Consider the following 11,514-nt stretch of genomic DNA (forward strand, 5'->3'; position numbering starts at 1 on the left):
GTGAGCGAGAGACGGGCAGCGAGGGAGGGAGGGAGGGAGGGAGGGAGGAATGCACTGCTCGCCAGCGCCAGCGCACAGGGGCACGGAGACAGAGACAGCGAGCACTGCAGGTCACTGGCAGCAGCAGCAGCAGCACCAGCACCAGCGGCAGGAGCAGCAACGCCTCGCCTCCAGTTTCACAGCCACAACGAGACGAATCAGCAGTAAGGGGGTAGCGCCGCTCTGTGCCCCTTGCCTTGCCCGGGGGAGCACTAGGTAAAGGCGGAGGAAGCAGTGCCTTCACCCGCTCTCAGCCCCATCGCTCCGCAGCTGCTGCCGCCTCACTCACTCTCTCTCTCACTCTCCCGGAGAGAGTCCCAGTGCCGCTATTCTGCCGCATGGTGGAGCGGGATTGTACACGGACCCAAACATCACCTCCCTCTCATACCAAACAGCACAGGAGCAGGGTCGGGCCCGCTTGTTCCTGCCAGCAGTCTTAAAGAAATACTGCAAAGCCGACAAGAGCTGCAGGGCAGGTTCTTTAAACATCGCTTCATGCTTTCTCCATATATTTCTATATATTTATATACCTATTTGTATACACACACATACACACACACACACACACACACACGCATACACACACACACACACACACACACACACACACACACATATATATATATATAGATGCTATATAACATATGTGTGTGTGTCTAAAAATAAATAGCATATATATATACGTGTGTGTGTACGCGTGTGCTATAGATATAGATGTATATATAGCACAGGGATGCTATATATATATATGTGTGTGTGCGTATGTGTGTGCAGACAGCATCAAGGTTTAATGCATCTCCCCTCTATATATAATATATAGAATATTTTATATATAAGTGGAAAAGATAGGGAGGGCTACTATCGAGATAATGTATATATCTAATCTATGCAATATATAATATTTACAAATATATGTATATATATATATGTATTCCTGAAATCAGTCTTAATTGAGTACTATGAGTATTAAATAAATATGTATATATATATGTATATATATATATATGTTTGTGTAAAACATGTCCACATAATATATATGTACAGTATGTGATTATATAATGTATATGTATGTGTGTTTATTTGTGTGTATGTATTATACACATACACAACATATATATTACATATATTTTGTACATATGTACATACACATATAAATACAATATTATATATTCAGGGTTAAACATAATATATATGTGCATATATTATATATATTGTATGATATTTTACACACACATCACATCACATGCATATGTTATATATTCATGTTAATATGTGACGTGTGTGAAAAATATCATACAATATGTATATATGTGTGTATGTGTGTGTGTGAGTGTGTATAATATGTATAATCCTATCTTGGGATCTATATCAGGACCAGGTAAGCACACTACCCGGCAGAGGAGAAAGGTTTAATCAATGCAAAGGGCTTTACAGTAGGGATCTGGTTACAGTCAGAGACCATGTGAGAGACCATGCAATACTTGTGTCTTTATTTTTACGGCACTCTTACAATTCAGCAATGGACCTTCCAGATCAAAGCCCAAAGTCACGTTTTGCACTCGAGCTGGTCCGGATGTAAATTTATGCAGGAAATTACATTGGCATTTCTCATTGACCCTCAGCTGATGGGGGTTGGTGGTTCCATCAAAACCCCACTCGTTCTCCTCTCACTTTATTACCGCTCTTCAATTCAGCTCAACACCCGGTTACTTCTCAATTCCATAGCAGCAAACGCCCCCTCAACCCGCTATTCACCAGCTCTGTCACCTATGTTTTAGGAGCCTTGGAGAGTCTCAGCGGCGCCAGTGGCAGCGGGAGCCTCGGCGGTGGCGATGGGAGCCTCGGCGGTGGCGGTGGGAGCCTCGGCAGCAGCGTGAGCCTCGACAGCGGTGGTGGGTGGGGGGAGGGTCTCATGATCGTGAGGGGGTGGAGGAGTTGAAGACAATGGGGACCTGGCGTGGGGGGACATCCGTGAGGGACGGTGGGAGAACAAAGGGGGATCCAGTGTGGGGGGGAGCACTCTAGTTTTAGAATCCTCTGTCCAGGGGATGTCTGTGTTTGTTTGTTTGTTCGTTCGTTCTGGTGAAGGCGCTGTGCTCACGACAGCCAGCCAATAGTCTTTTTCTTTTCGCTTTTAATTTCAAGTTTTCATATACCTTGTGTGTTATGATTGTCGGCAGAACAATTTCCCTCTATCGTATTATATGTTTAATCATTCAGAATTAAAGGGCGCTCTTTTAAAAATAAGGCGAGGAGAAACTTCTTTAGTCAGAGGGTAGTTAATCTGTGGAATATTGCCACAGAGGGCTGTGGAGGCCAAGTCAGTGGATATTTTGAAGGCAGAGATAGACAAATTCTTGATTAGGACGGGTTTCATGGGGAGAAGGCAGGAAAATGGGATTAGGCGGCAGAGATCAGCCATGATTGAATGGTGGAGTAGACTAGATGGGCCGAATGGCCTAATTCTACTCTTATAACCTGTGACCATGTCGCTTGTCTGTGGAACGACATCGCTTTCTTAGAAAGCTACATTCTGTATTCTTGTTGGTTATTTTTAAATTGAGAGCAATGCCAAGCTAGCCCAAGCTCTCCCTAAATCTCAGTGTCCCCTCGAATCCTGGCAACATCCTCGTAACTCTTTACTGCACTCTTTCCATGTTAATGGCGTCTTCCGTATAGCAGGGTGACCAAGATATTGGTCAGAACTGGAATATTCCAAGTGCGGCCTCACCAACGCAAGAAATCAAAGGTGCCGGTAAGTGGGCTGGAGGCTCACTCCCACACTCTGGGGTGGGTGGGGGTGAGAGGGGGGAGTAGTGGGGGGCTCTAGGTGTTAGCAAGACGGCTGAGGGAGGCTCCCTGGGGCACAGAGCCTGAGGGATGTCATTGTGAGGCCAACTGTCAGCAAATCAGGGAACCTCCTTCACGAGGTCATCTGTCTCTGGCCCCGATCTGTCCTGTTTTCTCTTTGCTTCTAGCCCCCCGCCCCTCCCAATGAAGCCAATGAATAAACCTACGTCTTTGGAGTGTGGGAGGAAACCAGAGCACCCGGAGAAAACCCACGCGGTCATGGGGAGAACGTGCATACTCCGTACAGACTCCGTGCATACTCCGTACAGACAGCTCCTGTGGTCAAGATTGAACCCGGATGTCTAGCGCTGTGAGGCAGCATACTCCTATATTTGAGTATAGGAGCAGGGAGGTTCTACTGCAGTTGTACAGGGTCTTGGTGAGACCACACCTGGAGTATTGCGTACAGTTTTGGTCTCCAAATCTGAGGAAGGACATTATTGCCATAGAGGGAGTGCAGAGACGGTTCACCAGACTGATTCCTGGGATGTCAGGACTGTCTTATGAAGAAAGACTGGATAGACTTGGTTTATACTCTCTAGAATTTAGGAGATTGAGAGGGGATCTTATAGAAACTTACAAAATTCTTAAGGGGTTGGACAGACTAGATGCAGGAAGATTGTTCACGATGTTAGGGAAGTCCAGGACAAGGGGTCACAGCTTAAGGATAAGGGGGAAACCCTTTAAAACCGAGATGAGAAGAACTTTTTTCACACAGAGAGTGGTGAATCTCTGGAACTCTCTGCCACAGAGGGTAGTTGAGGCCAGTTCATTGGCTATATTTAAGAGGGAGTTATATGTGGCCCTTGTGGCTAAGGGGATCAGGGGGTATGGAGAGAAGGCAGGTACGGGATACTGAGTTGGATGATCAGCCATGATCATATTGAATGGCGGTGCAGGCTCGAAGGGCCGAATGGCCTACTCCTGCACCTAATTTCTATGTTTCTATGTTTCTACCCCTGCGCCACTGTGCCATCTTGACTCTTGACTCTCCTGACGTCTATATCACAGCAACTGGCAACGTGACTCCTGGATGGATGATCACAACTTAAAGAGGATTCTGATGGCACATCTTCATGGTTAGCTTAGCTCTTTGTGTTGATGGGATTATTATGTAATTAAATGTAAGCAGGTTTGGATCAATGAACGAAGAGAAAACGTATCAGGGTTTCAAACAATGATCTGTATTATTGTAATTGTGCCAGCTTGCTGCCCCAGTACAGGGCATGTATCCATCCCATGTGGGAAACACTCTTTTTTGGGGGAACCATCTCCCTCCTAACTCGTAATAATCGAGTACACTGGCTTTACCAGCTTCTCATTTAATTCTGTCTCCCATTACCTTTCAGTTTAGTTCAGAGATACAGCGCAGGCCCTTCGGCCCGCTGAGTCCACCACGACCAGCGATCTCCGTACGCTGAAACTATCCTACGCACACTAGGGACAATTTATATTTATACCAAGCCAATTAACCTACAAAACCTGTACATCATTGGAGTGTGGGAGGAAACTGGGTCATCTCAAGGGAAACCCACACAGGTCACAGGGAGAATGTACAAACTCCATCCAGACAGCCCCCATAGTCAGGGTCTGACCCGGATCTCGGGCTCTGTAAGCCAGACACTCTACCAATATGCCACCGCGCCACCCTTAAGTGGTACCCATTTGCTAAATGCATTAGCCAACTAGCATTTCCTACAGTGATTCATTCACCATGGGACTTGGAAAGTTGTGACTGTGGGTTTTCTCCAGGTGCTCCAGTCTCCTTCCACATTCCAAAGACTCTGTAGGTTAATTGGCTTCTGTAAATTGTCCCCAGTGTGTAGGATAAAACTAGTGTACGGGGTGATTGATGGTCGGCATGGACTCGGTGGGCTGAAGGGCCTGTTTCCACGCTGTATGTCGAAACTAAACAGAATGTTTCCAGTGCCATTATGTAGGAATAAAGTCCAAAGTTGTTAAAGTTGTGTAGTCTTGACATGGCCATGAAGGACCGTTGTCCTGGCGACGACCCTGGGTCGGAGTTGCAGGGTCGGTCGGGGCTGACTGGCATGGGGTTTTTTTTGGCAGATATATTCTGTTTTGGTGGCACAATGTGAAGGGCTGCTCCCTTTGCCAACTTCTCTTGCTTGGTCACCAACAACCCGTGACATTCCTCATGATGTTTGTTGTAAATGTGCAAACAGACAACACAAACACGGCAGCAAAAGACCAGGCTCTTTGACCCACACGGTCCGTGCCGAACATGAAGCCAAGGTAAACTAATCTCCTCTGCATGCACTTGATCCATATCCCTCCATTCCCTGCATATCCATGTGCCATTCTAAAATTCTCTTCAACGCCACTATCGTATCTGCCTCCACCGCCAAGTTCCAGGTACACACCACTCTCTGTGTTGAAAACTTTTTCCACACAATGTATGTGCCAGCCTGCTGCCAAGACCAACTCCAATCTGTCTGTACATCATTCATATCACTCCATTCTTTGCATATCCAAGTGCTTATCGTAAAAAATTCTTAATTGCCACAATCTTAACTCTCTCCACCACCAGCGCCCCTAGAACCAGGTTCCAGGCACCCACCCCTTCACTCTCTGTGTAAAAAAAAACTTGCTCTGCACATCCCCTTTAAACTTCGCCCCTCGCACCATAAAGTTTTGCCGTCTCGTCCTTGACATTCCCACCCTGGGAAAAATTGGCCCATCAAGTCTACTCCGTCATTCAATCATGGCTGATCTACAGTATCTTTCCCTCTCAACCCCATTCTCCTGCCTTCTCCCCATAACCATTGATCAAGTATCTGTACATAATTCATATCACTCCATTCCCTGCATATCCAAGTGCTTATCTTAAAAACGTCTTAAATGCCACTATCTTAGCTGCCTCTACCACCATCCGCTTTAAAAATATCCATCGACTTGGCCTCCACAGCCGTCTTAGGCAATGAATTTCACAGATTCACCACTCTCTGACTATAGAAATTCCACCTCTTCGCCTTTCTAAAGGTACGTCCTTTTATTCTGAGGCTATAGCCTCTGATCCTAGACTCTCCCACTAGTGGAAACATCCTCTCCACATTCACTCTACCCAGGCCTTTCACTATTTGGTAAGTTTCAATGACGTTCCCCCTCATCCTTCTAAACTCCATCGAGTAGTTAACTACTCATCATATGTTAACCCAATCATTCCAGGGATCGTTCTCGTAAACCTCCTCTGGACCCTCTCCGACCAGCACATCCTCCCTCCGATGTGGAGCCCAAAACTGTTCACAATACTCGGTCTGACCAGTCAATAGACAATAGATAATAGGTGCAGGAGTAGGCCATTCGGCCCTTCGAGCCAACACCGCCATTCAATGTGATCATGGCTGATCATTCCCAATCAGTACCCCGTTCCTGCCTTCTCCCCATATCCCGTGACTCCACTATTTTTAAGAGCCCTATCTAGCTCTCTCTTGAGAGAGCTCTCTCTATCTAGCTCAGTCATTGTACTTGTGTACGGCAATATTCCTACTGATATGATATGCAAAAAGAGTTTCACTGTACATTAGCACACGTGATAATAAAGAACCGTTGAAGCAGACACAACAACTCAGCAATAGCTCAGGCAGCATCTCTGAAAAAAAAGACGAGGTGGCATTTCGGGTCGGGACCCTTCTTCAGACAGGAAAAGTTCTGACCCGAATCGTCACCTATTCATTTTCTCCAGGGTTGCTGCCTGATCCGCTGAGTTACTCCAGCAATATTTGTGTTTAATCTTCGGTATAAACCAGCACCTGCAGTTCCTTCCTACACATTGAACCACTGCCTTCTGGTAAACGTTGTACGTCCAACAGCTCTATAGGTGGATGGAGAAAGTGCCTTCTCAAAGGCAACTAAGAATTGGCAATTGATGTACAACAGTGACAAAGATAATCTTCGAGACTTAAAAGGAGGAAAGAAGATTAGACTTCATTGCCTGCCATCACAGTGGGGAATGTAGAGGAGCCGCGGTGGTGGATGTTTATGTCAAATTTTATATGTTTTGTTGCTTTATTGGTCTGAGTGTATGGCAAACCAAATTCTCGTAGGTTGCAAAACAATAAATCACGTTTATGATTACGATTATTATGAATATAAATGCACGTTGTTACTCAATTTGCAAACAACACCAGCATCTTTTGGAAGTGTTGCTTTTAATTGTCAGGAAGCATTTAGCATTCAAGTGAGGTGCCATTTTGTGCTCTGTTCACACTGAAGATAGACTGCCAGGGACAAGGGAAGCCTTTTATGTCTCACATTCCACTTTCAGCCTCCCAGTTCATCCTTGAGGATGAACATTTCTCCAGCATTTGACAAGGTGGATAAAGCAACACGGTGGATAAGGTATAATTTATTAGCTGTTAAAATAATGCTATGCACAGGCTGTCACCATGGTTACAGTTTAGCTAAATTCAGCTACAGAGAGCACATTGCCTCTCTCACCCCTAGTGCAATTGAGGCGGTAAGGAAAATACCTTCAACACATTGCAACACAATCAGTTAAAAAAAAAAAGAATCTTAGCAATGAAGAGATTCCTAATAAATAAACAAACTCCCTGATTTATGGGTTGTTGCCGGGGACACATTAGAAAGCGGACATCAAGCGCTGCTGGAAGACCATCAACTGGGTGAAAGACGCTCTTTGGTCTGCACTCAACCTGTTGGTCTTTGAGCCCAGAGATATGTCCGTCGGGGAATATTGCCCACTGGTCCGATCCAGACTGCAGGAGTATGTGCTGAGGGACGCACTGAAGCTCGGTGCAACCAACGCCAAAGCTCTGTGGGGGTGGACCACAGTCTAGGGTCCTTCCACTGCTGGACATTGAAGGGCAGTGTCTGGTGGGGACACTCCTCAAACAGGGAAATGGATATCACCCCATGGAGCCTCATGAGTGGGGAATAATGTTTCGTATAAAGTGGCATAGTGGTAGAGCTGCTGCCTTACAATGCCAGTGACCCGGGTTTGATCCTGACTGCGGATGCTCTCTGTACGGAGTTTGTACGTTCGCCCTGTGACAGCGTGGGTTTTATCCGGGTGCTCTGGTTTCCTCCCACATTCCAAAGACATACAGGTTTGTAGATTAATTGGCTTCAGTAAAATTGTAAATTTTCGCTAGTGTATAGAATAGTGCTGGTGTAAGAGGTCGTTGGTCCGCAGGGACTCGGTGGGCCAAAGGGCCTGTTTCCACACGGTATCTCTTCAATAAACTAAATAGATGCAGACACTGTCTATGATGTGATACATAGTGGTATTTGCACTATATATTCAGTGAATGTATAGCCCCAGTATATTGATTGTATCGACACTGAGAATGTATGAAGAATTTTTGCACAGTTTTTGTTTTGTATATATTTTTTAAATTCAGAATGAAGTTTATTTTTGAAATGAAAAGATTAATAATGGGCATTTACAGGGTAACATAGTCCTGCATTCTATCAACATTATCAGTCTTCTTGGCCAAGATCTGTGGCTGATATCTTCCATGCAAACAGATGCTGCCTTTAACACCATCAGTGCATTAATAATACAGCAGGGATTTTCCATTAAGATGCCAGCGACGGCACAATTGTGCGTAGCAAGTTATCAGGAGTTTTACACATCTCAGCAGCCCCAACCTGAACAATTCACCATTGAATTCAATGCAAGAGCAGGTCTAAAGTCATAGGAAAGCTTCGAGGTTTTCTCATCTTTTCTCTTGGTTGGTGCCAGGGATAACGATCAGATATCGGAATGGGAACTGGACTAACTCCTGCCAAAACATCGGCACTAAGGGTGGCTCAGTGGCACTGCTGGTAGAGCCGCTGCCTCGCAGAGTCAGAGATCCGGGTTCTATCCTGCCTTCGGGTGCTGCCTGCGTGGAGTTTGCATGTTCTCCCTGTGAGCATCCCAGTTTCCTTCTGCACCTCGAAGACGTGCGGACTGGTAGGTTAATTGGACTGTGAATTGCCCCTAGTGTGTACGGAGTGGACAAGATCTATGAGAGGGGATAACATAGAACCAGTGTGAACGGTTGATGGATAGTCTGTATGGACTCGGTGTGCCGTGCACAGTGACGGGTCTCCCGCTCAGCCGCGGCAACATTCCGACGGCAAGCCTGGCTCGCCCGACATGGAGGAAACCCGCGCAGTCACAGGGAGAATGTGCAAACTCCATACAGACGGCAACCCAATGTCAGGATCAAACCCGGGGCTCTGGCACTGTGAGACGCCCTCGCTGAAGGTGGTCACAAATATTCATTCAGAGGCCAATCAACCTATAAACCCGCATGCCTTTGTGATGTGGGAGGAAACCAGTGCACCTGGAGGAAATCCTCCTGGTCACAGGAACAACGTGCAAACTCCACTCAGACAGCACCTGAGGTCAGGATCAGACCCAGGGCTCTGGCGCTGTGAAGCAGGACCTCTATCAGCTGCGCCACTTTGCCATGTTATTTGTATGGCTCCTTCCCAACTAATATGGACATGACAGGCTGAATGGCCTTCTCTTTCTCTCAGAGACTCTGTGATTCTGGATTATCGAACATGCTTGACTGCTCATCGCATGGCAAATGTTGGATCAAATTGCGAGGTTCAGATTCTCCAAATATTTCCATGCATCGTTTCTCTCAAATCATTTCCATTATTTCAGATATTGAATGTCAACAGCCAGGGTTTTTAAAATATTTGGCATGAATCCTGTTTTATTTATGCAGCGTATCTGATTTATTTCCACAATTTTGAGTATAACAAATTAAAAGGCTTTATAGTTGGTGAAACTTGCACCTTTAACTTGGCAAATAATTTTAAACTTGTGCCAAATGTAAATATTTGATCTTTCAAACACGTTTGCTTTTAACTGGGATGCTGCCTGCTTGTTAGAGATTAACAGGAGAAATTAACCGCAGGGTGTCACATTTTTCAGCAGTTTATGTTGTCTAGGGGTCTCCTAATTTCACGAGACGGAGGACATGGAAGGCTCGGTGGGCCACGGAACACACCCAATGGCTCGGCGGGCCGTGGAGCTGCTGGAGGGGGCAGACGCGAGGGGCAAGGGGCGGTAGGAGGGTGAACCGAGGTAATGCCTCCAGCACCTTCAAGGTCTGCTGCAGGAAGCAGCCCCAGGACACAAAGTTGGCCGGGCGAGGTGAGGGATGATGGTTGGCGGGACGAGGGCGACGGAAAAAGGCCCTGGGGCTTACCTGGACCGAGCGTGCGGGCAGACCGGACTTTGACCTTTGGAAATGCCGCCAAAACAAGGCGATGCCCGCGTGTGTCTATATGTGTAAGAATTTCACCGTGCGGTTGCACATGTGACTACAAAACATCATTGAATCATTGAACATGGAGTTCCTTCCTTGGACACAGCTCAGATGTTGCACGCACATTGTTGCATTCGTTTTGCTCCTGCGTAGTTGGACCCAAGTATCCATCGAATATGCCAACATAAAAATAGCTCTGATATCTCACTGTGCTAACACACTGCACTGCATGTGGTCACTTTGCTTGGCATCTTGCAAAATTCCATTGATTTCAGAATTGCTTCTTGGATAGCAGCAGTGCTTTTAGTTTAGTTTGGTTTGGTTTAGAGATACAGCACGGAAACAGGCCCACCGAGTCAGCGCCGACCAGCTAACATTAGAGCGTTAAACCAGGGACAATTTACAATCTTTACCAAAGCCAATTAACCTATAAACATGTGCATCTTTGAAATGTGGGAGGAAACCGAAGCCCCCGGGGAAAACCCACGTGGTCACAGGGAGAATGTACAAACTCTGTACAGACAGCATCCGTAGTCAGCATCGAAACTGGGTATTTGGCGCTGTAAGGCAGCAACTCTACCGCTGCACCACCGCGCTGCCTCGTGCTAGTATGCGCCAATACAAAAATATGTTGTACTTTGGAATTTGGACTTTTTCTTTTTCGTTGTAAATGTCTGCAAAATATGGCGACTGTGTATTTGAGAGTTGTGCAAAAATAATTTCACTGTGCTGTGCATTTGTGAATGTAAAGAACCATTGATTACTAAAGTTTACAGTACAACAGTCCCCCACTCACCAGTTCAGTTCTATGATGTCCCCACTTTTGCACCCACTCCCTACACACTTGGGGCAATTTACAGAAGACAATTAACCTACAAACCTGCACGTCTTTGGTGTGTGCAAGGAAACCGGAGCACCCCTGGGGAAGCCCATACGGTCACAGGGTGTACGTGCAAACACCGCACAGATAGCACCTGGAATCAAGATCGAACCCGAGTCTCTGGCGTTGTAAGACAGCAGCTTTATCACTGCCCCACTGTGTCATCCAAACAGAACATAGTGCCAAGTTAAACTAATCTCTTCTGCCTGAACATGATCCATATCCCTGCATTCCCTGCACTTCCATGAGAATATCTAAAAGCTTCCTGAACCCCACTGTCATATCTGCCTCCACCACCACCCCAGGCAATGCGTTCCAGGCACCCAACACCATCGATGTAATCATAACCTGTCCCACACATCTACTTTAAATTAAGACAGCAACTCTACCGCTGCACCACTGTGCCGTCCCATAATTCTGAAATGGTCTGTTCATAAGTGTTGGAGAAGAATTAGGCCATTCGGCCCATCAGATCTATTCCATCATTCA

The 11,514-nt window shown here is 46.2% G+C and overlaps 1 protein-coding gene across 2 annotated transcripts in view; it reads right to left on the reverse strand.

Moving 5' to 3' along the window:
• caskin1 (CASK interacting protein 1) overlaps positions 1–456 on the reverse strand; it is a 379,139-nt gene extending 378,683 nt beyond the window's left edge. For both annotated transcript variants that reach the window (XM_055651672.1, XM_055651671.1), the window contains exon 1: positions 1–456. This exon is cut by the window's left edge and continues 191 nt beyond it. The gene's annotated coding sequence lies outside the window, so the exon portion shown is untranslated.
• Positions 457–11,514: the final 11,058 nt, after the last annotated feature.

Source organism: Leucoraja erinacea, chromosome 20, assembly GCF_028641065.1.
Source record: "Leucoraja erinacea ecotype New England chromosome 20, Leri_hhj_1, whole genome shotgun sequence".
NCBI lineage: Eukaryota > Metazoa > Chordata > Chondrichthyes > Rajiformes > Rajidae > Leucoraja > Leucoraja erinaceus.